Source organism: Jaculus jaculus, chromosome 3, assembly GCF_020740685.1.
Source record: "Jaculus jaculus isolate mJacJac1 chromosome 3, mJacJac1.mat.Y.cur, whole genome shotgun sequence".
NCBI classification, from domain to species: domain Eukaryota; kingdom Metazoa; phylum Chordata; class Mammalia; order Rodentia; family Dipodidae; genus Jaculus; species Jaculus jaculus.
This window is the reverse complement of record NC_059104.1, coordinates 25,428,923-25,453,837: the sequence shown is the minus strand read 5'-3', so window position 1 is coordinate 25,453,837 and position 24,915 is coordinate 25,428,923.

Below are 24,915 nucleotides of genomic sequence, written 5' to 3'. Positions count from 1 at the left end.
ATTGTTTGTACATACGTTGTTCCACCTGAAGTAGGGTCTCACTCTAACCTAGGCTAACTTGCCTGGAATTCACCATATAGTCTCTGGGTGACCTGGAACTCATGGAGATTCTCCTACCTCTGCCATTCCAGTGCTGGGATTAAAGGCATGTGTCATCACGCCTGGCCTTAATATTAATATATTGATATATGTCTAGAAATTTAATACATGGTGAATTGGGATTAAATTATTCCAGTATTGTTGGGAAACAGCTTATTATCCATGGTAATATTGATCAGATTCTATTGACTTGAATAATATTTGATAAACCTTGTACATAATGTAACTTAGAGGAAAGTGGCTACAAACCACTTAATATATGCAGTTATTAAATTCCTTTACTCTGGTATAATCTCTGTATACACACTATTGAAAAATTATCTCAAATGTTCTGTGCATAGTTTATGTGATCATAAATTGTCAAATTATACATGTCCTTCTGAAAATAAATTATAGAGTATTCAGTTTGGTAGAAACTCTCAGAGTAATCCCAAAAGAGATACCCTATTTTTACCCCCTTCACTTGCATGTGAAGTGAACTTGTGACCTGAATAGGGTCAAAGTCATGGGGTATCATACCAGAGATCAGGTTGCAGAATGGAGAAAGGGATTTGGGTGATGTAATTAGGGTTCCTGATAGGATTGCTTTGTATTGACCAACAAAGAAATTATACTGGATAGGACCAACCAAAAACATATGAGCGCTTTGAAAATGAAACTATGTTTTCACTGAAAGAAGTGCTGAACAGTGCACCGACTCTTGCATTGAATGCCAGCTTTGGAGGGGAAAGCTCCCACGGACTGATCCGTCACTCAGAATAATTCTGTCAACAGCCTCAAGAAATTGAAAGTGGATCTTCCTGTAGCCTAGCTTCCACAAGAGGGTACAGCTCACTGGCAATGTTATTCCTGCCCTGTTTGATCCTGAGAAGAGAACCCAGCCACAGAGCAGAAATTACACCGTGACTGACCTGCAGAAATTTTAGAGCAATGAATGCATATTGATTTAAAGTTCCAAAATTTGTGGTAATTTGTCATACAGCATAAAAACTGTTCCACTCATTGAAATTCCAGCTTTGGGTAAAGAATATTTTGTACATGGTTGTTCCCGAATATTACACAGGACTGATATTCTTTATTTATCTGGAATTTTAATCCATTGAATGAATATTCTGAGACTTTTGGTATTTACTTCCTTATTTGTTCTATTTATTAATTATGTCTAAATTTTGATATTTTACTCAACAGAAACTCTTTCTCATGTTTGCCCCTTCTCGGGTTTCCCAGGTCATATACTGGGATTTACATATTACAACTAATTTTGAAAAGTGTGATGTAACCTCAGCAATATAATTTTAGGGGAAAATGTGGTAAAACTATAAGGAACATTTAATCATGTGCATTATAGACAGACTGTTTCACCTTAACAGTTTTATGATATCCTGACTTGACTCACAAGTAATTCAACAGTAGCTTCTACCCTCATACTCAGACATGAATACATATAAACACACATATACACACACACTCATGCTTACACACAGCTATTAAGTATAAACACATGTACACACATGCACTCATGCATACACACAGATATTAAATATAAGCATCTTGCGCATGCTATTTAGCTTACATCCTAATCAAAATAAAATTTGGTCTACACACTCACATCAAGAGCTGGGGAGAAAAATCTCATTTTTGTGTTCCTCTTGCAGTAGGTGCCCTAAGATTATGGGAGACCCCCACTGCATTCAGGCTCCTGTGGGTGTTAGGGTTCTGAACCGAGCTACGCACATCTGTGTGACAAGTTGTTTGCTCTCTGTTCACTCAGCCGTCTCCCCAGCCTGACAAATGTTCATGAGCATACATTTCATTTGTCATGCATTCACAGCATGGTTGTTCATATCATTTCCCAAAATCTATAATTCCTGAAGGGAAAAATCTATCATTGTGTTTGGAGTAAGAAACTTAAATTTGGCAAGGTAAAATGAATTGAGTTGGTCCTTGAATCTACTACTCCATACAAATTATTTATCAATTTTATTTAAGTGTTTTATACTTAGAAAATCAGCTTCAAGTGAATGACTGGGGAGGGAATGTCAAACAACACACGGCTTGTATCCTGAACTTCACCACAGAAAGAGCTGTGACCTCCATTCATTGTACTCTTTCCTCTTTTGTGACATGACTAGATGATCAAAGATAGCCATCTGTCACAGAGGAAGTGAGAATGAGCCAGGGGATGACCTGACATACCAGGGGTATTGAGATACAATTCCATGTGTAAGTTTGCTAGAAGCCAAAAGAAAACTATCTGTTTTCAAGAGCTTGAGAGCAAAATATTATGCATTTTATCAACTGCATTAGTTCCCATTTTATCTTATTTTTAATGTTCTTTTAAAAACATGCTAAAGTGATTTATCTTCATGGAAAACCTTGACTTTTGTATTCAAGTCCAGTCCAGTATTCATGGGGATAGAATATTGGATTCTTTTATAGAAGTCCATTGAAGAATTCTCAGAGTGTCTGGGTAACACACTCTTTGATGTGTAAATTGTTCCTCAGTTACTATGACTGTAAGGAGGATTATGTTACAAAAATCTACCCCTTCTATTCAGGCATGTAATGAGTGCACATGTACTGTTATGCAAATGCCATTGTCACCTGGATGTTCACATGAGATAGGAAAATACAGGTCACAGTAAATGAAACAGCTTCAGCCAATATGCAGCTACACAGCTATGTAACCATCTTTTGAAAACTAAGGATTTGTTGCTTTTCCCATTTGAAACTTCATTTATTGAATTTATTATTTGCCTGTATTACATTCCTTATTATTTGATATTCTGAAAAGGTGGCATGTTTTACAAAGGCTTAACTATATAAGAAATTTTAAATGAAAACAACTCCAAAACTCCTGCCCACATCATCGCTAGGATTCATGTGTACATTGTTTATTCTTAAATTACATTCTGAGTTTTCTATATACTCATTTGGAAGCTCTGTCTTAAATTTAGGCCTAAAAGGAAATCAATTGAAAAATGCGTCGATTGGTATAAATTTACGGATATACTTTTTGCTACAAGATTATTCATTCTAGCCTTCAACATTTATAATTGTGTAAAAGTCTTTGATTTTGCAATGAACAAAATTGGACAATATGAATTTTACTACTGTTAGGTTCACATGGAGTTCAAAGACATTTCCTAATTCTTTATTATTTATCTCATTAGTTTTTAATCATTCTTAAATTCTTACAGCTTCCTTTGCATTTTAAATATGATTCAATAGCCTAGGATCTTTTAAAATTTTTATTTATTTGTTTGAGAGAGAGAAGCAGATAGATGGATAGAGGTGATAGACTGATATATGGCTGATTGATGAAAGTTAGATAGGTAGGTAGGTAGACAGATAGTATTGATGAGTGTAAGAGGGCTTCATAGTACCAAAAATGAATTTCAGATTCATGTGCTATTTTGTGCAACACGCTTTACATGGGTATTAGAAAATTGAACCTGGGCTAGGAGACATTGTGCCTTAAGCAGTGGATCCACATTTCCAGCCCCTACCTCAGCTTTTGAAAAAAGGTTTATGATATTCCCCACTGGAAGACAAAGTCATTTGTAATGTTTTCATATGTATTCTATAACAAGTATGGCTATAATGCAAAGTAGAATCATTATTTATTTCACTCACTGAAAAAAATTAATGAAAATGATTAATTTATTCAACTTTATGTGTCAAAAGATATTTTATCACAGTAATATGTTTTGTCATCTGCTGATGAACCCTTATGAAGGTTTTTTTTTAAATTTTTTTCCCAACATAAAGTTTATTTGAACTTTGTAAATTATGTTAAGGAAATATCATCTTACACTTACACTGTAATTGATCTGACTAATATCTATTTAAGGAAGTGAACAATTACCCTACATCTTTTGAGACATGTTTAGTATTTCTCTTCACTTTAATCTTTAAAAGAAAAGTCTCATGCTATATTGACAGGGCTAAGGCAGACAACTAGTCAGGGACTTTAGAAGTATAAACACATTTATCCCATGTACCCAGTATATGAGAAGTAATCTATTTGGAAACTGATGAAGCTTCATCACAGAAAAGTGAGTTAACTTGCCAATTATATATATATATATATATATATATATGTATATATATATATATATATATATATATACACACACACACACACATACACACACATATATATGGAGAGAGAGAGAGAGAATTTTGACTTTAAGACAAAGTTCAGTGAATTGTTAGTGCAGGAACTGACATAAAATTCTATGCCCTAGTGATATATAGTAAGAAAGAGAATGATAGAGGAAATGGGCATGCCAGGTCCTCCTACTATCACAAATGAAAGCATCTGACCTTACATGGGTAATGGGGACACAAAGTCAGGTATGTCAGACTTTGCCAGCACCACCTTGTTGCAATCAAGTTCATATTGCTAGCAGAAAACACCTGACAAAGAGCAGCTCGTGGGGAAAAAAAAAAAAAAAAAAAAAAGCTTATTTTGGCTTATAGGAGGAGACGCTCCATGATGGCAGGGGAAAACAATGACATGAGTTGAGGGTAGACATCACCTTCTGGCTAATATCAGATGGACAACAGCAGCAGGAGAGTGTGCTGAACACTGGCAAGAGGAAGCTGGCTATAACATCCATATGTCACCCCCGCCAACAGTACACTGACTGCAGGAGGCTTTAATTCCCAAATTGCCATTAGCTGGGGTCATAGTATTCAGAACATGTAAATTTATGGGGGACAACTTAATTAAACCCCCACATTATTCCCCTGGCCCCCATAAACTGATAACCATGCATGATAAAAAATGTGATACTTTCATCCAACTTTAAAAGTCCCCATAGTTTTATCAATCCCAGTGATGTTCAAATATCCCCATAGTCCAAGATTTTTTTTAATTTTTTTAAATTTATTTATTTGAGAGCGACAGACACAGAGAGAAAGACAGATAGAGGGGGAGAGAGAGAATGGGCGTGCCAGGGCTTCCAGCCTCTGCAAACGAACTCCAGACGCGTGTGCCCCCTTGTGCATCTGGCTAACGTGGGACCTGGGGAACCGAGCCTCGAACCAGGGTCCTTAGGCTTCACAGGCAAGTGCTTAACCGCTAAGCCATCTCTCCAGCCCATTCCAAGATTTTTTAACTGGGCCACAAAGGCATTGTTCTAGGGTGTGGTGGTGCTCTCCTCTGCTGCACTCCAGCTTTGGACTCTTTAAAGCCTGTTAATGAACATCAAAAATCAGTATAGGCGTTATTAGAAAAGCACTCAAAATTCCTGCAATGACAATTGCTAAGAATGCAGGTGTTGAAGCATCTTTGATAGTTGAGAAAATCCTACAAAGTTCCTCAGAAGTTGGTTATGATGCTATGCTTGTGAATATGGTGGAGAAGGGAATCATTGATCCAACAAAAACTAATAAGAACTGCTTTAATGGATGCTGCTGCGGTGGCCTCCCTGCTCACTACAGCAGAAGTTGTAATCACAGAAATTCCCAAGGAAGAAAAGGAACCTGGAGTGGGCTCAATGGGAGGAATGGGCGGTGGTATGGGAGGGGCATGTTCTAAAGTGCTGTGCCATTCGAAATGAACTGTGACAGGAATCTCAAGGCAGGATTCCTCATCAATAACTTCAGAGAAGTCCGTTGAGGAAAATGACTGAAGAAAAGGCTGGCTGATGTTTAAGCAAATCACTATAACCATCAGTTACTGGTTTCAGTTGACAATATATACTGGTTTACTGCTGTTATTTGTCCATGCCTGCAGATAATTAATTTTGTATTCTTAATAAAAAGACATTTGTACATTCCTGATACTTGGTGCAAGAGCCACGTTCCAATGTACCGCTTTCAACTTAAATCAATGAAGCATTTCTACTACAATTCTGTTCAAGTCAGGATTTCAGTGCTTGCTATTTTCAGATAAGTTCAGAAGCAGCCTTTCTGTGGAGAGTAAGAATAATTGTACAAAGTAGACAAGCATCCAATTATTTGACAACCAACCTTTGTGTAATAAAAAATTGTTTAAAGTTAAAAAAAAGTAAGAACCATAATAGCACAGAATAAGCACTCATATTGCAAAAGATGGCAATGGACAGGATGGCATTGGGCATAGCAAAGAAATATCCAATCAGTACAAAAAAAAAAAAAATAAGAACACAACAAACTCTGTCTCTCCAAGTCCAACAACATTAGTCAGTGACAAGTCTCCAAGTCTGATTATTATCACTGTGTCAAGTCTCTGAAGTTTCAATTCCACCTCCTCCAGCTAGGCTGCTCACAGTCCTAGAAAACCTCGTGTAGTACTGGCAGCTTTCTTTGGCAGCCATCCAATTGTCCTGGTATCTCCTTTGGGTTTTTACTGCAACCCATGGTTCATCCTCATGCCTCCACTGGGCTCCATACAGGTAATTCAACAAACCTGCTTCACACTGTCCATGACCATTTCCAAAATACAAAACCGTGTTCTGAATTCAATGACCTTCTCTTTCCTGCATTTATTATACTCTATAATACGAGGTTCGGGGTCAATTTGTTAATCCAATGGGAAATAAGGTAGACTTTGAAGAACAGGACAGTCTATCAGCATCAGAGCCCTCCGAAAGGGTCTGCATTCTTCTTGTTGTCCCAATGTAGGTCAGCAAGCCCAACCTCAAAGGTTGTAATATCTCTTACAACTGCAACTGAATGGGCAGAAATTTTGGCCCAAAGATTTCATTTCTATGTCATATCCCTCTGCTCATACCAGTTTGTTTCTATGCAAACCAACCCTACACCATTTCTCTGTACATGAGTATGACAACAAACCTCTATCATAACCTGCTTCTAGCCTAGTCCAGACAAAGCTCTTTCTCACCTTCATAAGACACACCTCATATTCCATAGTTCTTACTGCATTCAAGTCTTTCCACTCTGATCAGAATAGTCTATCAAGCAGCACTTGCAGGGATGCAAGGTGTCTTCTAGACCAAGATTTTAAATTTGTCCGCATTTGTCTCACAAATCATTTCCAAAAGGCCAAAGCCATACAGTCAGGTTCCTAGCAGTAATGATCCCACTTCTTGGTACCAATTGGTAAATATGCCAGGGATTGAACCAGGGGTCTTGTGCGTCTGGTACCAATTGTGCCTTTGCAGTCAGGTTCTGTATGGTGGGAGAAAGCACCCAACCAAGAGCAGCTTGTGAGGGGAAAAATTAAAAAAAAAAATGTTTTATTTTGGCTTAAAGACTCAAGAGGAAGCTCCATGATGGCCGAGGAAAACAATGGCATAAGCAGAGGGTAGACATCACCTCCTGGCCAACATCAGGTGAGCAACAGAAGAGTGTGTCGAACACTGGCAAGAGGAGGCTAGCTAGAACACTCAAAAGTTTGCCCCCAACAATACACTGCCTCCAGGAGGCTTTAATTTCTAAAACGCCATCAGCTGGAGACATGGCATTCAGAACACCTATGTTTATAGGGGACATCTGAATCAAACCACCACATACCTTTAACGTCTGAACCATCTCTCCAGTCCCCACCCTAGAATTTTCTATACCATCGTTGTCAAGTTTTTGTCCTAAATTTAATATGTAAGAGCTCTGAACACTCACCTCCTACAATTTGATGCAATTATTTGAAAACTAATGTTGGTACATGATGTTACTATTTGACCAAGGCTTCATTTACTCACATAGCAGCAAGTCATACTGGAGACTCAAAACTTCTGGTTCATTGAGTCTGCTGTACTTTCCTTATCCTTATCCCCCGTGATTTCATGTATGGAATGTTTGGGTCCTCATTAAAATGATGTTGACAGGCAAGTTTTAAGTATTGTGGGTTAGGAAGAACTTGCTAGGTAACTGGGTAACAATTTCTGCAGGATTAAGAAAGTTCTTGTAGAAGACATTGTTCTTATAACAAAAGGATTTTCCATACCCCTTGCTGTGGTTTACTATCTCCTTTTGTGATCCCACACTCTCATTCATTGTTTATGCCATGATGGCATTCAAAGTATGGTGCAATGAATCAAGCCCTTACCAGCACCTAGTAAATGTGAGCACCATGTTCTGGAATGACCAGATCTGTGAGATGAATAATCCTCTCTTCTCTCTGAAATAATTACCTTCAAGTATTTTTTATAGCATTGGAAAGGAGACTCAGGCAATGATTGAGTCTGAGTAATTCAGTTCCATAGTCTTAAAACTTTTGTTTCACAGACCAAGCAACAATTTGAAAATTGTTGCCTAGGTGGACAGGTTACATTTGGTAATATAGGGAGCAATCTTAATGGGTAGGATTGATTACAACTTTTTGTCTGCCTCTATAAGAACCTGGTTAAGTACTCTCTCGTCTGGATAATTAAAGTTATTATCATAGAAATACACCCTCAGAAATTTTCAACAGCTGCACCATTTGATTTCAATTGTTTGTTCAAATAAACAGAGTCAGAAGATGACCTTTTAGAATGCAATTTGCTCTTTGATCAGGAAAGACACTGAAATGTCATAAAAGGTCATTTATTAAATATAGTTTATTCTGAAATACATCTGTAAGACAAAACCTAACTCCAACCTCAGCAAGGGCCGAAAGCCTTCCTGGTGGATAATCAATCAGATTACATGACAGACAAGTGGATGCCTCAGTCTCATTTCTAAATAGGAATCAATTTATTCATCATATAAGAAGGTATCAATATGTTCTTTCCTGTTTAATATATAGGCATATTCAGCCTACTATGTATTCAATAGTTTTCACTGATCGTGAATAAGAGAATTATTTTTATTACTTTCCTATAAAGCAAGTAATATTCAAGGATTTGTTGTCATGTGAGGGTCATGCACTCGTATTGCAGTAAAAGCACCACAACCTCAATGCAGCTATGATGCAAATCTCCATTTCTCAAACTTCCTAACTCTCATGTGGATAAGCTACTGTGTCTTATTCTTCATGACCCTCCTTCAATAATCATCCAATAAGACCATGTGTCACTACCTCACTAAACATTCACTACTTCTCTAGGTGTTAAAATAATTCCATTTCCTTTCTGCACACACAGCTTGATCCTATATAGCTGGGAAATTTCAGAAGTTTGACCTACTTTGGAAAATTATTTTGGAGCCAAAGTGCTAAGATTACATTCCTCCTAAGATTCACAATAATCTCATTCGTGAAGACTTTAGTGACCTTTGACATCAAAGGGATTTTTTTCTTATAATGAAATATAATTATAGTCACTAAATTAAAGCCAATTACATTTAGACCCTTGACCCACATAATGACCTTGAGGTAAGCCATGGAATTTAGGAAAATAGAATCTCTCTGAATAAAAGCTCTTCTGTTTGTGTATGATAAGAAAAATTTGCAGTGAGCTAAATATGATTTGTTGATTTATTCCCAGAATTGAGAGGTAAAGATATATTTTAAAAACATCAGGAAATATAATGTCTCAAATAAAATGTAGAAAATGTAAGTTGGACAACATGAATATTCTTTCAAGATAATGTAACACCCTGTAACTAAAAAATGTAAATGAATTTACTCTGTAATTTTCACATTAGTTACTCTACAGATTCTATTTATTTCTTAATTTATGCTTTAAAACAAGATGTTAAACTTAAGCATGTGTTAGTCTATTTATGTTGTTATCAAAAACATACAGTGGGGCTGGAGAGATGGCTTAGTGGTTAAGCGCTTGCCTGTGAAGCCTAAGGACCCCGGTTCGAAGCTCGGTTCCCCAGGTCCCACGTTAGCCAGATGCACAAGGGGGCGCACGCGTCTGGAGTTCGTTTGCAGAGGCTGGAAGCCCTGGCGCGCCCATTCTCTCTCTCTCCCTCTATCTGTCTTTCTCTCTGTGTCTGTCGCTCTCAAATAAATAAATAAAAAATTTAAAAAAAAAACATACAGTGAATCATTTTATACACACACACAGATTTTATATATATATATATATATACACATATATGGAGAGAGAGAGATAGAGAGAGGGGGATGTTTTTAAGGTTCTGATTATAGGAAAAGCAAGGTCACCTTGCTGGCACTGGTGTGTGGTACAACCCACTCTGCTGTGAAGGTGATGTTTGCCTGTCTTCTCTTTAGTAGAATGGGAAACAAGAAGCCGAGCTCCTACTTCAATTTTGAGCCCTTCCATGGGGGGGGGGGGGTGCAGCTACTTTCACATCCTAATTTGAAGTATCGTGGCACTGAAGATGGAGATTGCTCACAATCATTGCAATCATAGCATAGAAATCACAAAGCGTTTCAAGCTGTCATTGTCTTAGAAGAATTTTTTTGTTGTTGTTATTTGCAAAAAGTTTGGTGTACAATTTTACTTTTCTTCTAGTATAATTCTGTTTATTTGCCTACCAATGATAGGACAACTTTAGACTATGAATACAAGTCACAGATTGCCAAAGCAAAATGTGTTCTCTTGTGCACAATGAAAGGAAATCATGCTAACACAAGACCAAAGCAATCATTTGTAAAGCAGAGATTGTATTAGAGGTGAAAATATTGACATCAGCATCCTTTACAAGAAAATGTTTTCCAGTATAGTTAAAAGTCTTTTTTTTTTTTTTTCTACTAGGATTGATATTGCATCTAACTGTGAGAAACTATTCTATCCATTCATGGTAATTACCATTGAAAATATCTCATTCACTGAAGTAACTATAACTGTGAGCAGTGTGTAATAAAGGTTGCTAAGCATTGTGGGCAGTGATCCAATATATATTTAACTTGAATTTTGAGAAAATGCTGGAAACCAGTGTGTTCTCATGGAATTTATATTCAATTTTTTTTTTCCATACAGGATCATAGGACAAGATTGTTCCCAGGAGTTACACTCAGAAATGTTTCCCACAGGCAAGCTTGCACTGCTTAGCAAAGAAAAAAATATGACACTCATATGCAAATAAGATTGTGAAAGTAAGTTTGGCTATTCATTTTATTTTGTTAATGTCTAGAACATACTGCTTATACATTACATGTATAACAAATTATAAATTACATGTATAATAGCAAATCAATTTTAGCAACAGCCTGTTGAAATTTTCACAAAAGTTTATAATAATAACAATCAGATAATATTTAAAATATTCACTTCTTGTTTCTTTAGAGAATGTCTACCTACATAACCACACTATAGATTCATTTAAAGCTTATTTATGTAGAAAGATATCATTCAACTTCATAAAGTTTATGTCCTCAATTGCTTAGGTTCAATTTTAGCTCCCTTCCTAAATATATAGTTTATATGCTTCATCCTGATTTCTTTCATTGGCTATGAAAACTTGTATTTCACAGATCTTGAGACAAGATTTATACTAACCTAGAGAAATTTCATTCTAGATGTCCCATTTTTAGTAAAAATCGAACATAACAGCTTCTTTACATATAAAGTAATATTTTGATCATAAAGTCATTTACAGAAAAACAATGTGAGACTTTGGATTTATGAGACAAAAGGGGGGTTAAAATTATCAATATTTAGGAATACTTAACACTGTGCTGGTATTAAGCACCATATTGCTACTAATTGTTAATTCCTTTTGAAAATTTGATTTTACTAAGTATGGTTAACTACACAAAAACCAGTGGGACTGTAAGATTCACATTCAAATGAACAGTCCACGAAAATGGCTTAAATTCTGTAAAACCAAGGTTTTTTGTGTGTGTTTATGTTTACGATAGGCATTGTGTCAGTTAATCTGGTTATGCTAGTTAAAATATGCAAATATAATTTTCTATTAATTTATGTTTTCATTCAACACACATTTATTGCACATATGCAATGTACGTGAAATCCTTTAGGTCCAGGGGTAAAATAATAAGAGAAAGGAAGTTGTAAGCACTATTAGAAAGAAAGGAGTGATCTGAGGTCAACCTATAGGAACAAGAAGTTCCCTTGAGGAAGATGTGACAAAATAGTGCAAGGGATTGTCTCCACTAGTGTTGAGGTATAAAATACCACCCAACCTGCAGCTGACCAGAACTAGCCACATGAACATGAGGTGAAGAAAGAAGAATGTTCCAGGTAGCCACTTCACTAACTGTGAAAACAAATAAGACAACTCTTAGGGAAGCTTCTCCCTGGATTAATCATCAGCATCACATTTATTAAAAGAGGTAAAAATTCACAGAATTAAAAATCTATTGCCCTAGGTTCCCCCAGCTAATGAAAAGGCTAAATTTAACATTGAAATGTCTAACTCTAAGGTTGAAAATATTCTTTACGAAATGTCACTATAATATGTCATGCTACAAAATTAAAAAAAAACAACTATCTGTTGTTCCATTTGAAAGTCTAGAATTCATAATCTACTCTAGAAAGTTGCAATTTTACAAAATATATTTTAGAGATAATGTGTCATGAAGCATGGTGCATATTGTTCTCAAGTATGGCACACTGCAGGGTGAAATGAGTATTTTCAGTGGTTTGGAATCATCTTGGAAGGACATAGTGACTTGTAGGACTTACAGGGTAGCAGTGTTAGGCTACCTTAAAATCAAACAAATGAAAGCAAAACAAAGCAAGAAAAAATAATGGAGACCAACACAATTATTGAAAGTGTAAATAAAATTATTATTTATATATGGAAATTGGTAGTGTTCTACATTTTCTCAATATTTATTCATACATAAAACATCTAACTATTCCTTCTATCTGATCTTCATACTTATAGAAACGTGAGATGGATGCCACTATCCAATGTCGGGAAATTACACATATCTTCCTCAGAGAAGAAAATAATATTGCTAATAGTGTTTCTGCCCTAGATGAAACTTCTAGGCTTCAAAGAACTACAGAATAGTTATGGCATAAGAATCAGTCATTTTTATCTTCAATACTAACAGAAACATGTCAATATAAACAATATACCAGGGTGATTTCCAAAGAAATTGCATGATTTACCTTAAGCTATGGTCATACAGTAGCAGAAAGAATAATTGCCTCAAAATTATAGTAATGCTTACTTTGGATATATTTATATATACAACATTAGCCTTTCAAAATATCATTTTTTGTTTAAGTTAATGTCTGTCATTAAAACTTATGCTTTTTGCCAAGTGTGTTGCTGCACACTTTTAATCCCAGCACTTGGGAGGCAGAGGTAGGAGGATAATGGCGAGACTACATAGTGTACTCTAGGTCACCCTGGGCTAGAGCAAGATCCTGCCTTGAAAAACAAACAAAATGTATGCTTTTAATCCAAAAAAATAAGTTTTGATGTTACATAGCATATTTTATATAAATTATTTAATGACTAAATTAAATATTTCTTTAGATATGAAATATACTTTTAATCAAACCAATGCTACCTTTAAAACAAAAATAGACATATTTAATTCATTTACTTTCCAGAGACATTATTTCTGATTGACCGTTTTGCCTTTGAAATGTGAAATGATATGCTGGTCAGGTAGATGTCCTGAAAATTTCCCTGTAGAGAATATTCAAGGAAGAGCCATGTACTACGATCGATGCAATGTCTAACTCACTTTTTCCTCCACTTCTCTGCAATTACAACAGAAGGAAAGAAGATAGTATATAACATCTGTTTCCATCCACAAAACATGGCCATATATAATAAGAGTAAAAAGCCTATAGCTCCATATTATAATTAACAATTTAAAACATCCATTCATTTTTCATGAAGTATTTTAAGCACATGAATTAGACCACTTTAGCATATTACTATCCATGGGATCCTAAATCTCACTAAGTACCTACTGTAGAACAGTTCTGTGGGGTGGTAAACAATTTCAGCAGTTGTGATCATAACATTTTACTAATTGCATGATGGGCAGAAACGAAAGTGCACTGGAGGCTTCCACTGCTCGATGTACTACTTTCAGCATCTATTAGCCTCACCTTGAGTGCACACCAGTACTGCCTGATAGGATAGGACCCTCATATTAGCAACTTAAGGAATAGGTGAAGCAATTACATGTATGCAATTTAATTCTTCATTATTGGACTGAAGAAATAGAAGGAGAGATGGGGGTTTGGAACTAGGGAGATGACTCAGCAGTTAAAGGCATTTGCTTGCAAAGCCTGACACCTTGGGTTCAATTCCCCAGGTTTTATATAGAGCCATATGCACAAAATAACTTATGAGTCTGGAGTTTGTTTGCAGTGGCAAAAGGCCCCTGTCTTGTACATTCTCTCTCTGTGTGTGTCTCTGTCCACCTCTATCTTTTTGTTTGCAAATAAATATACATTTTTAAAAAGGGAGATGAGTCATGTGATCAGCTTCAAGAGATCCATGACATTTTACCTGGGAGGGGTTCTCTTGTTGTGTTTAGGTAAGAAAACAAATATTTAATGAACTGATTGTGGAAATGACTTCCCAAGAAAAACCAAAACCGGCTCCTTATAAGAAGAGAATCCCTAGTCATAGCTCACGAGAAAACATGTAACAGAGCCCAACCCCTGAACTGAATTGATATGCTAGTGTGCTACAGATATTCTTTTTCACGGATACGAGGAACTGGTATCTAACAAACATGCTAAATAAAGCAGAACCATGATTGTAGCCTGGAAAGATGGTGACCAGCGAAATCAGAGTCTATATAACATATGTTATACACAATTGGTAATTAATGAGTAATTGATAGAAACTTAGACTCTACATTTTGATAATATGCTATCATACTTGTTGTGTTAACTCTATTGTGTTGGTTTGATATGGGGCAGATGAAATATCTCTTATGTTATATTATTGCTTCCTAAAAAATGAATATTACAATAATAAAAAAAGTTAAAATTTAATCATTAAATGGGGCTGTGGAAATGAATTAGCAGTTAAAAGGTGTCAATTTGAGGTGGCAAGTAATCCTGTAGTACATACAACCCCATGCACAAATAAGTAAATTATATATATGTATATATTTACATATTTATTTATTCTATTATGTATTATATTTTATTATGTATGCATATATATATATATTTGATAAAACTACATTGTTTCTAAAGATGAGCTTGAAATTTTATAAGAAAAGTTCATTGATTTATAACAATGAAAGAATTAAATACATAGATATTTTCTTTTTCTTCTAAGACACATTTGTTTGCTATATTACTGTTTTGCAGTAGTCTAGATTCAGATCAAAAAACAAAAAAAAAAAAAAGAAAGAAATATTGTATGCCAAGAAAATCAAGAGGGCTTAGGGAGGATGAGTGAGGTGCCTGACTAAACTTTGCTTTAAAATTAGACTCCAGATTCTGTTGGCAATGTGCATTTACATGTGACTTGGAATAGAGAAAGTCATCACAAAAAAGAAAATAGTGAGATCCACCTTTTTCTGATTTTCTCTAAGCCTAAGTTCTCATTGCTACTACCCTTGCCATCAGGTCCCTATTATTTCCACACATTGTAGCAACTTCTTCCATCTTAAAGTTACAGTTTTCTTTAACATGTTCTTTAAGATTTATTTTTATTTATTGATCAGAGTCAGAGAAAGAGAAGGAAAGAGAGTGAGTGAGAATGGGCGTGCCAGGTCCTCTAGCCACTGTAAATGAACTCCAGATACATGTGCCATGTTCATGTGGCTTACGTGGGAATTGGAGAATTGAGCCTGGGTCCTTAGGCTTTGAAGGCATGGGCCTTAACCGCTAAGCCATCTCTCCAGCCTTTTTCTAACATCTTTAATTAATATTTTCATTTATTTTAGAGACACAGAGAAAACGGCTGACAGAGATTATGGGCACACCAGGGTCTCCCGCCACTGGAAACCAACTCCAGATGTCCTTACCACGTTTGCCTCTAGCTTTATGTGATTCTAGGGAATCAAACCCTGGCTACCAGGTTTTGTATGCAAGCTACTTTATCCACTGAACCAGGTCCCCATCCCATTTAGTTTTTTTTTTTTTTCCCCATGTTTGGTTTTAGCGTTCTTATACAGATATTTCCTGTTAACAAAATTAAAATATACATATAATTAGTTTTTCCTTAATATCTATCACTCATCTTCAAGTTATTCTATATCTATAAGGTATATTGTAAAGCTTGATTACCTTTGGTTTTGCATTTTAATTTATTTTTAACTTGTGGTGACAACCTCTACTTATAGACCCAATGTACGTTGATTGTAACAACCTCCCACTACCCTCTTTTTGTCTTCTCTTAATTATTCCCACTCCACAAAACCTCTTCTTTCCAACTAGTCCCTTTTTTATTTTGGTGGTTTTTTCTCTCTCTCTTATTATTCAGGTCTTCTGTAGATAGCATAAGCCATTGTGATGTTAAAAATACAACTGCACCTTAAAACTGTATTGTAAACACTCCTCCCCTTCCTTTGGCTCTTACGTTCTTTACACCACCTCTTCTTACACAATAGTGTCTGAGACTTGATGGGTATGAGAGAAGTCTCAGGACTGAACCCTCTGCTTCTGAGCACGCTAATGAACTTTTAGTCTCCCCAGTATTCACTGCCATCTAGAAGTTTCTCTAACTAACATTCCCTGTTGAGGAAGAAAAGTCATCAAGTGAAGAGTGTCCAGGGAAAATGTTCTAGTTGGTACATGTCTGTTAAGAGGGAAATCATCTCTTCTCTGACTGGATTTAAGGTCTGCTACAAGGGAGGGAATTTCTGCCTCGCATTGAAAACCTAATCAAAAGTCTATGGCTGGAGAGGCCCTGGGAGGAAGGCATGCTGCTGTTATTTGGCTAAATGGGCATAGTTTGCTTTCCAAATTGCCCTCTAAATATCTATGCTTATCTCCATATATTAATGTTACTCTCACTTTTAGTTGATTACCTTTCTACATTTAATGTTAAGAAATGCAGATATAACATACCATTACTAGCCAAATAGCTTGTGTATTAATACACAGGATTGGATATTAGTAAAGATCATAATGTGACTGTTCATAGCACTTGAGTTATAGAAGATATTCCATGTGATCACGTACTTTTACATATTGCATAGGCATATTGAAGGCAAAAGAAATACATGTCATGACACACACACGCACACACACACATATATATATGGTCATGCAGGAAAACACCTCTAAATCCTACATGTAAATCATGTCAATTTCAACAATAATCATGCATTAATTGTCTTCCAGTAGCAAACAGAGGAGGAACCAAGCCTTGCCTGTTGGTGAGCGTGGCCACTCCTGCCACCTGGGTCTGACAGTTTCCGTAGCTGCAGGTTAGTAGTGGCACTTTGTTAACGACAAGCAGGATGGCTGCAGAGGTGACCTTTGAAGTCTCCTACAATTCATATCATTTTCTGGACACTGAGAAAGTAATTCTGATAGATCTGCCTCTGCAGAGGGGTGTCTGAGGATACCGAGCCAGGAGAAACAGGGAAGCTGAAATGGAAGAAGGTGAAAACAAAGTGTTCTGTAAGCCTAACCAGGACAACCAAATCTGTCTGCATAAGGCATTGCACAAGATAGTTTATTATAGCAGGCTCAGCCAAAAGAGGGAAAGCAGAAAAGGGATTATAACAGAGATTTGTTTTTCCCCTTCTTTACTTCATAACTTGTGTAAATAATAATAACAAGTCCTTAGTATTGTGCCAGAAAATCAAGGGCACAAATGAAATAGTTTCACCTTGAATAGAATAAAGGACCTCTTATTAACAATATCCAAGAGACAGTGAACTTGCATGACTTTATGACTGAACCTTTTTTCCTGAGGCTAAAACTAGTAAGCTCTTATGTGTTTTATTTTTTAATGAAATCATAAGTTGACAAAGATATTTAATTTAAATTCCTTTGGAGATAATAGTGTTTTCCATCCCATTGAGTGATTTTGCATTAACTTCAAAAAATTATAAGGTATACACATAAATTGGAACATGAAAGAAATTTCAATGTAAAATTATTGTTACCATGAAATTTATTCAATCTAGAATGTAACAGAAGTCCCCATCTCCCTGAGGATATATTTATATAAATAGATACTATGATTAAATATATAGTATAAAATTAATATATTTAATATACCATAATCCATTATAAATATATATAATATATAATAATATAATAATAATCTATAATATATTATATATAATGTAATAATATATAATATAATATATATATATATATACACATATATACATATATAAATAGATAGATAGATAGATAGATAGACATGTTTTAACTGACAACTGTCATATAAAATTAGATACTCAAAGCACAATTTCTATTGAATAATACATACATTGTATATCACATAAGGGATATTTTATTCTTAGTGCTTTTAGATTGTTTTAACGAAGTTATTCAAATTAGGGATATGTTTGCTTGTTTGTTTGTTTGAGTGTTATGAATAGACAATAAATGCTATGTTCAATTGTTTTACAACTTTTCTGAATCATGACATTTTTGCATCATCTAAGTTTTTAGAATTAAAACACCTGATTTAAATTAATTAATGATTTTATCATAAGAAATTGTCTTTTGCTGTGAGACCCATTTACATAATTGTGATAGTTCTTGGCCATCTTTAACATGGCTTATTTTAAATGAATCTTTATGCTTTTTTTAAACTTGATCTACAATGTACATAGGAAGCCAGACCTAAAGGAAATTAGACTGCTGTCAAATAATCTTAAATTCTGTTTATTTATTTTATTCAGGGAACTCCCTCCATAATGAAAACTGACATCAATTGAGTTTATTTCCATTGTTTACAAATACCATTGTGCAATTCTAATTAGAAGTCTTTTCAATGGAATTGTTACCTACTGAGAATTGGTTTAAGTCCAAATTGTGAAAAGATTTCCATTTCATTAGCCTTAGACCAAGCTAGTGTTAGATGTGTTATTTGTATGAATAAGATTTAGTGAATATGTGTTCAGATTTAATGATGTGTACAGATGATTATGCATGGCTACTCATATTACTAAAGAATTTTACTTAATTTTTTTTGCTATATACAAAGCACTAAATTATGAGTGTCACAAAATTCTGGAATTGATTGTTGGCCTCTGTTACAGACTTGGTATCTGTACCCCCACCCAGGCTAATTCATATGTTAATATTTGTAACTTAAATGTAGACTTAGTAGAAGCCCTTGGGAAATGCTAAGCTATGAGGGTGGACACCTCATGCATCAATTAGTGGCCTTTTGAAGATACTATGGGGTCTGCTCATATCACGGTGTGAGGACTGGATAAGAAGAGACCATTTATGTAACAGACACTCAGTATCATCAGACACTCAATCTACTGGCAAGTGCACCCGGATGCCCCATTACACACTGTGGGAAGAGAACCCTGTTGTTTGGAAGCCATGAGATCTTTGTAGCCTCCACAGACTAAGCCTCTCTCTCTCTCAAGCACCTGGCCCCAAGGTCCCTTTTTATTGAGGTCCGTGATGCCTTGCTGGTCCACACTGACTAGTTCTTTACTGATTCAGTCCCCTCTAACTCTCACCCAGATCAACACAAGTCTGCCTTCTCCATGGAGCCACTCTACACCAAGTAGATCCTTTCCTGCGCACTAATTCACTTGGAATAGTCATGGGAGTCATTCCAGAAGGGAATCCAGGACAGTAAAGGAGATGGTGCTTCACCTTGTTTAATCATAATAAGCCAATAAAAGCTTCAGTGTTTTCCTGTAATTTGACTTTTGGCCTGATATTATGAATTGGTTCAGGTTAAACTCGAACTCCATATGGATTTGTGATCCTCCTTGGAGCTCCTCTTGATTGCTGGGACTACAGACAGGCATCACCATGCCAGGCATTCATTTATTCTTGGCCCAATGGACTGCTTGACCCCTGGAAGCCTGGCTCTGGTCAGCTCAACCCAGCTAAGCACAGCTCTTCATAAATGGTAGGAGAGAGGACATAAATATGATTTGATTGAAAAGTAACAAATTAAATCATGATTACAATAAAGAATGCCAGCCATTTAAAACTAAGCAAAAGTAACAGAAAAAAAAGTATTTCTGACACGGAGCACCTGTTTTGCAATATAATTTTGGCCACTAAAGAAAAGCTTATATATGTGCAATGCTAGAGCTCTTTATATATCTGGTTACTATGCTTCCTTGTCAAGTGATATTGTGCTGTGTGTGTGGTGGGGGAGGGGTTCTAAAATGAATTCATGAAAAGAATTTAAATGCTTAATAATTGGGAAAATCAAGTACTGATGTGATTGATGCTTACTTTAATGGGCTTTTCATCATAGCCTTTAAGCCCAGCCCCTAAACAAGAAGATTGAGAGATAATTCTGGCATAATGTTACAGAATGAGTAAAAACCTAATGCATAGAAGACAGGAATTATTAGTAGTTTTATTCTCTGGCTACACTCACAGAAGTTGATAGCTTAAGACACTGTAAATAGAGAGCAAAAGCTTTGACCCCTCAAGGTTCTTTCATATCCTGAAGGCATTCCATAATTTGAAGAGCTCGAGTTCAGAGCAATTTGACATGTTTCCACTATGATTAAAACTGCTGTAGTTAGCTCAAAAGCAGCAGGGAAAGCTGTCAGATTAATAAGCAAGAAAATGCTGGTTCAAGCAAGATTTTTGAGTCTGCTTCTCACCTCATTTGCCAACCTTACCTTAGAGACCACTTATTTCAACTATGCTAACGTTCAAGTACTATGTCATCCGGGTAGCCATCTTAATTATGAGTGGCCATACGGTAGACTGAATTTTTAATATTCTTCAACATATCCACCCAGGTTCCAGTTGTTTTTGTAGCCAAAATGCAGGATAACCTTCATATACTTAGCCAGCAAAGCTACTTTACTCTTCCCCCACCCTGATGAAGAATGGATATACATAAACTGCCAGAGGGCTTGAATGTTCCTTGGAAAATAAACATCCTCATTATACTTTGAATTATAAAGCTATATAACAAGTTATTTTTCTCATTTCTTCTACAAAAAAAAAAAATACTTGTAAAACATAGCATAAGGTAGGAAACCTTTATTTTCATTAACATTTTGAAGGTGTAGTCAATCATGGCAAGTAAGGCAAGAGTTTCAGCTGGCCACATTGCACACTCAGTCAGGAAGCAAAGAGAAGGGAATGTTTATGGTCTTCTCACTTTATATTTTTTATACAGTGCAGGATCCTGATCTGTGATATGGCATTGATTCCATTTAGAATGGGATTCCAAACCTACTTGACCTCATCTACAAACTCCTTTCAGACATGACCAGTGATTTGTACCCATTGTGATTCTAGATCTCAACAACATGACAAGATTAACCACCACTGAAGCTAAGTGATGCTGTCTAGTGCTGTATGTGGGAAAACTAAGGAGTAAATATCCTTCAATTCAACTAAATCTTTATCATATTGGTAGAGAAAAGTCATTAAATTAGAATGAGGCTGACCAGTCAGTCATACAATTTCTTTCTTTTGTAATATTTTATTTTTATTTATTTATTTGAGAGAGAGAGAGAGAGAGAGAGAGAGGGAGAGAGAGAGAGAGAGAGAGAGATAAAGAAACAGGCAGGGAGAGAGAGAGAGAATGGGCATGCCAGGGCCTCTAACCACTGCAAACAAACTCCAGATGTGTGTGCCCCCTAGTGCATCTGCCTTATGTGGGTCCTGGGGAGTCGAACCTGGGTCCTTTGTCTTTGCAGGCAAGAACCTTAACTGATAAGCCATCTCTCCAGCCCCAATCATTCCATTTCTATGTGCAATAGCCAATAACAGATGCATTGCAAAGAAAATTATGTAGAAATAAATAGTAATTGAACAATATTTAAAGGCCAGGTTCCACTTTAATTGAAGATATGTTACCTTGAAATCAATCCCAATGCTGTGATGGGTGCATATATGTGAACTAAGGTCCTGGGATGCTGAGTGGTTTCTCCAGGGCACACACCCAGCCTTGTACCTTGTGTTCTAGAACAGATGGTTTGGCTTCCAAAAGTCATGCTTTGTGACCACAAATATGGTCTAACCATACTTCTTGGCATGGTTAATATTACTTGGTGCCAGAAGACTAAAAGAAAGTCAAAAGAAATTTTCATATTTTTGAAAATTGTCAAGGAGTTTTAGAATAAATATTAACTACAATGAATTATACTAGGAAAGGTTGGGGGAAGTTATGAAATGTGAGACTTTTTTTACTACTGGGTGGCTTTAGGTAAGCTACTTAAATTCCTTCTCCTTTAAGCTGAAAATAAGGTTGCTGATTGAATCCTGTAGGATATATCAAAACATGAGGGAAATAAAGCTCTGTATATGACATACAGTACAGAATGCAGAATATACTACCTACTATCATTATTAGGAAAAAAATATGCACAGGCTATAAAGCATGGTTACAAGTGTGATAGTAAGAGTAATAGCATACCAGTAGTACAATTCACTTCAGGTTATATAAATTGGCATAATTAATCATCCCACATTGCTTGGAGTATTAGCCGACATTTAACAATGGGATAAATTACAGGAACTATAGTTAAGTGACTTGCTCAATAGCCTTCCACTAGCAAGTGAAAAGAAAGAGGATGCTTGACAATTCTAAGTCATTTTAAGTTGTTTTTAGTTAATTTTTATTTATTTATTTGAGAGTGACAGAGAGAGAGAGAGAGAGAGAGAGAGAGAGAGAGAGAGAGAGAGAGAGGCAGATAGACAGAGAGAATGGCTGCTCCAGGGCTTCCAGCCACTGCAAACGAACTCCAGATGAGTGCGCCCCCTTGTGCATCTGGTTAATGTGGGTCCTGGGGAATCGAGCCTCAAACAGGGGTCCTTAGGCTTCACAGGCAAGTGCTTAACCACTAAGCCATCTTTCCAGCCTTTTAAGTCATTTTATAATGCATATGCATTGAGCCATGGACACATCTCATGATCATGGACACAGACATGAGCATGTGCTGTGTAATCACACTTCAGTTCCTGTGGGCTATATAAAAAGATGTTTCAGGTGTAACTATATCAATTGTAATCACAGAACAGATGTTAGGCCCTGATACAAAGGATTGTTCAATAGGCTGTTTTCACAATCATGGGCAGAAATTATGTTTTAACTTCATAGTTTTAGGAATATAATGTCAGCATTTTCTACAGACTGCCATACTCTGCCCTGGATAGGTCCTCAACTCCCAGAATTCAATGTCAGTACACTGATCCTATGTGAAACCTAGAGGGTGCTTACAAAGTCTATTCTCCAATATGATATCCTGCAATGGCATTGCAATCTATAGAATTGCTACAAAAATTCCCTGATAAAATTCTTGTCAACATTTTGTGATCCCATATTTGATATTCCTTCTTATTTAAGTATTGTATTTATTTTTTTAATTTTTTTGTTCATTTTTATTTATTGATTTGAGAGTGACAGAGAGAGAGAGAGAGAGAGAGAGAGAGAGAGAGAGAGAGTAAGAGGCAGAGAAAGAGAGAGAATGGACACGCCAGGACTTCCAGCCACTGCAAACGAACTCCAGATGTGTGTTCCCCCTTGTGCATCTGGCTAACGTGGGTCCTGGGGAATCCAGCCTCAAACTGGGGTTCTTAGGCTTTACAGGCAAGCACTTAACGGCTAAGCCATCTCTTCAGTCCTTACTTATTTATTATTATTATTATTATTATTTTGTTTTCTCAGGGCAGGGTCTCACTCTAGCTCAGGCTGACCTGGAATTCACTATGTAGTCTCAGGGTGACCTTGAACTCATGGCGATCCTCCTACCTCTGCCTCCCTCCCCAGTGCTAGAATTAAAGGTGTGCACCACCACGCACGGCTTTATTTAAGTCTTAATGCTCATAAGAGAATGAGATTTTTTTTTCTAGAGATATAAAAAGAATCTCATAGCTGTTGCTCATAGCAGAGCATCAAGTGTTCACAGAGATCACTCCTTACAAACAGTGCAGTGGGAATAAGTTCTTGTGAAAACCTTGTGCCAGCCAAGAAGAATGAAACACAAGGATGCAGGAGCTACTTGGCAGACATATGTTAAGTTTTTCCTCAATTCACAGGACAGGTGGGAACAGAGATAACTTAATTGAAGACAGAAGAAGAGACAGCCTTAGGCAGCCTTATGCTTTCTGAAAACACTTAGAAACATACCAGAGGAAGACTTGATTGATTTAATTACCATTCAAGTGGAGAAAGGTTGGAGCCCACAGGCATACTCCAAGCATGCACAACTTTCTTCTGTTAAATAAAATGAATGTCATCAAGAAATGATGAAGCTGGAAAGATGAGAGAGAATCATGTGAGGACATTCTCCTAAAGAGGAAATAGACCTGCTTCTTATTTGTGATATGTGAGCAAAAAGGGAAAGCTATGGTGGGACTGCAATCTCTCCTACATTCTTTGTACCACAACAGGGTGACAGAGGGTATTTCCTTTATCACCAGATGTCTAGTAACTATGTCTTTCCAACTAATTACAACTATTTATCTATTATAATAACTTATATTAAACTTATAATCAGATTCATAACATTGTTTTGAAATTCATAATGTTTATCAATAAGTGATTTTTACTACAGCCGCATAAAGTTTCCACTATTATGATCCACATTTCTGAGGAAGAAAACCGAATACTCCATGTATCATGGGGGCAGTATAGCGAAAATTGAATTCCAGGGAATCGGGCTTTAAAGCCAATATTTCTAATCACTTCAATAGACTGCAACAGAATTTCAGCATGATTAATGGTGAATAGAGGCAGAAAGAAAGGGCAGGAAGTAAAAATGGTGACCTGCATTACATTGTGAAATTCCTCTATTTTACCATACAGTGAAGGAGGAAAAGTATTTATTCTGTCCTGGCTATAGGTACAATTAGAGCAGTGTAGAAAAGAAATTGATTATGTCATGTCAGTGAGATCTCCATGGAAATAAGTACAGAATAAATCTTAGAGGCTTACTAAGTCCTGGGGGTTCAAGCCACTATTACTTCCACAACTCCCAAGTCA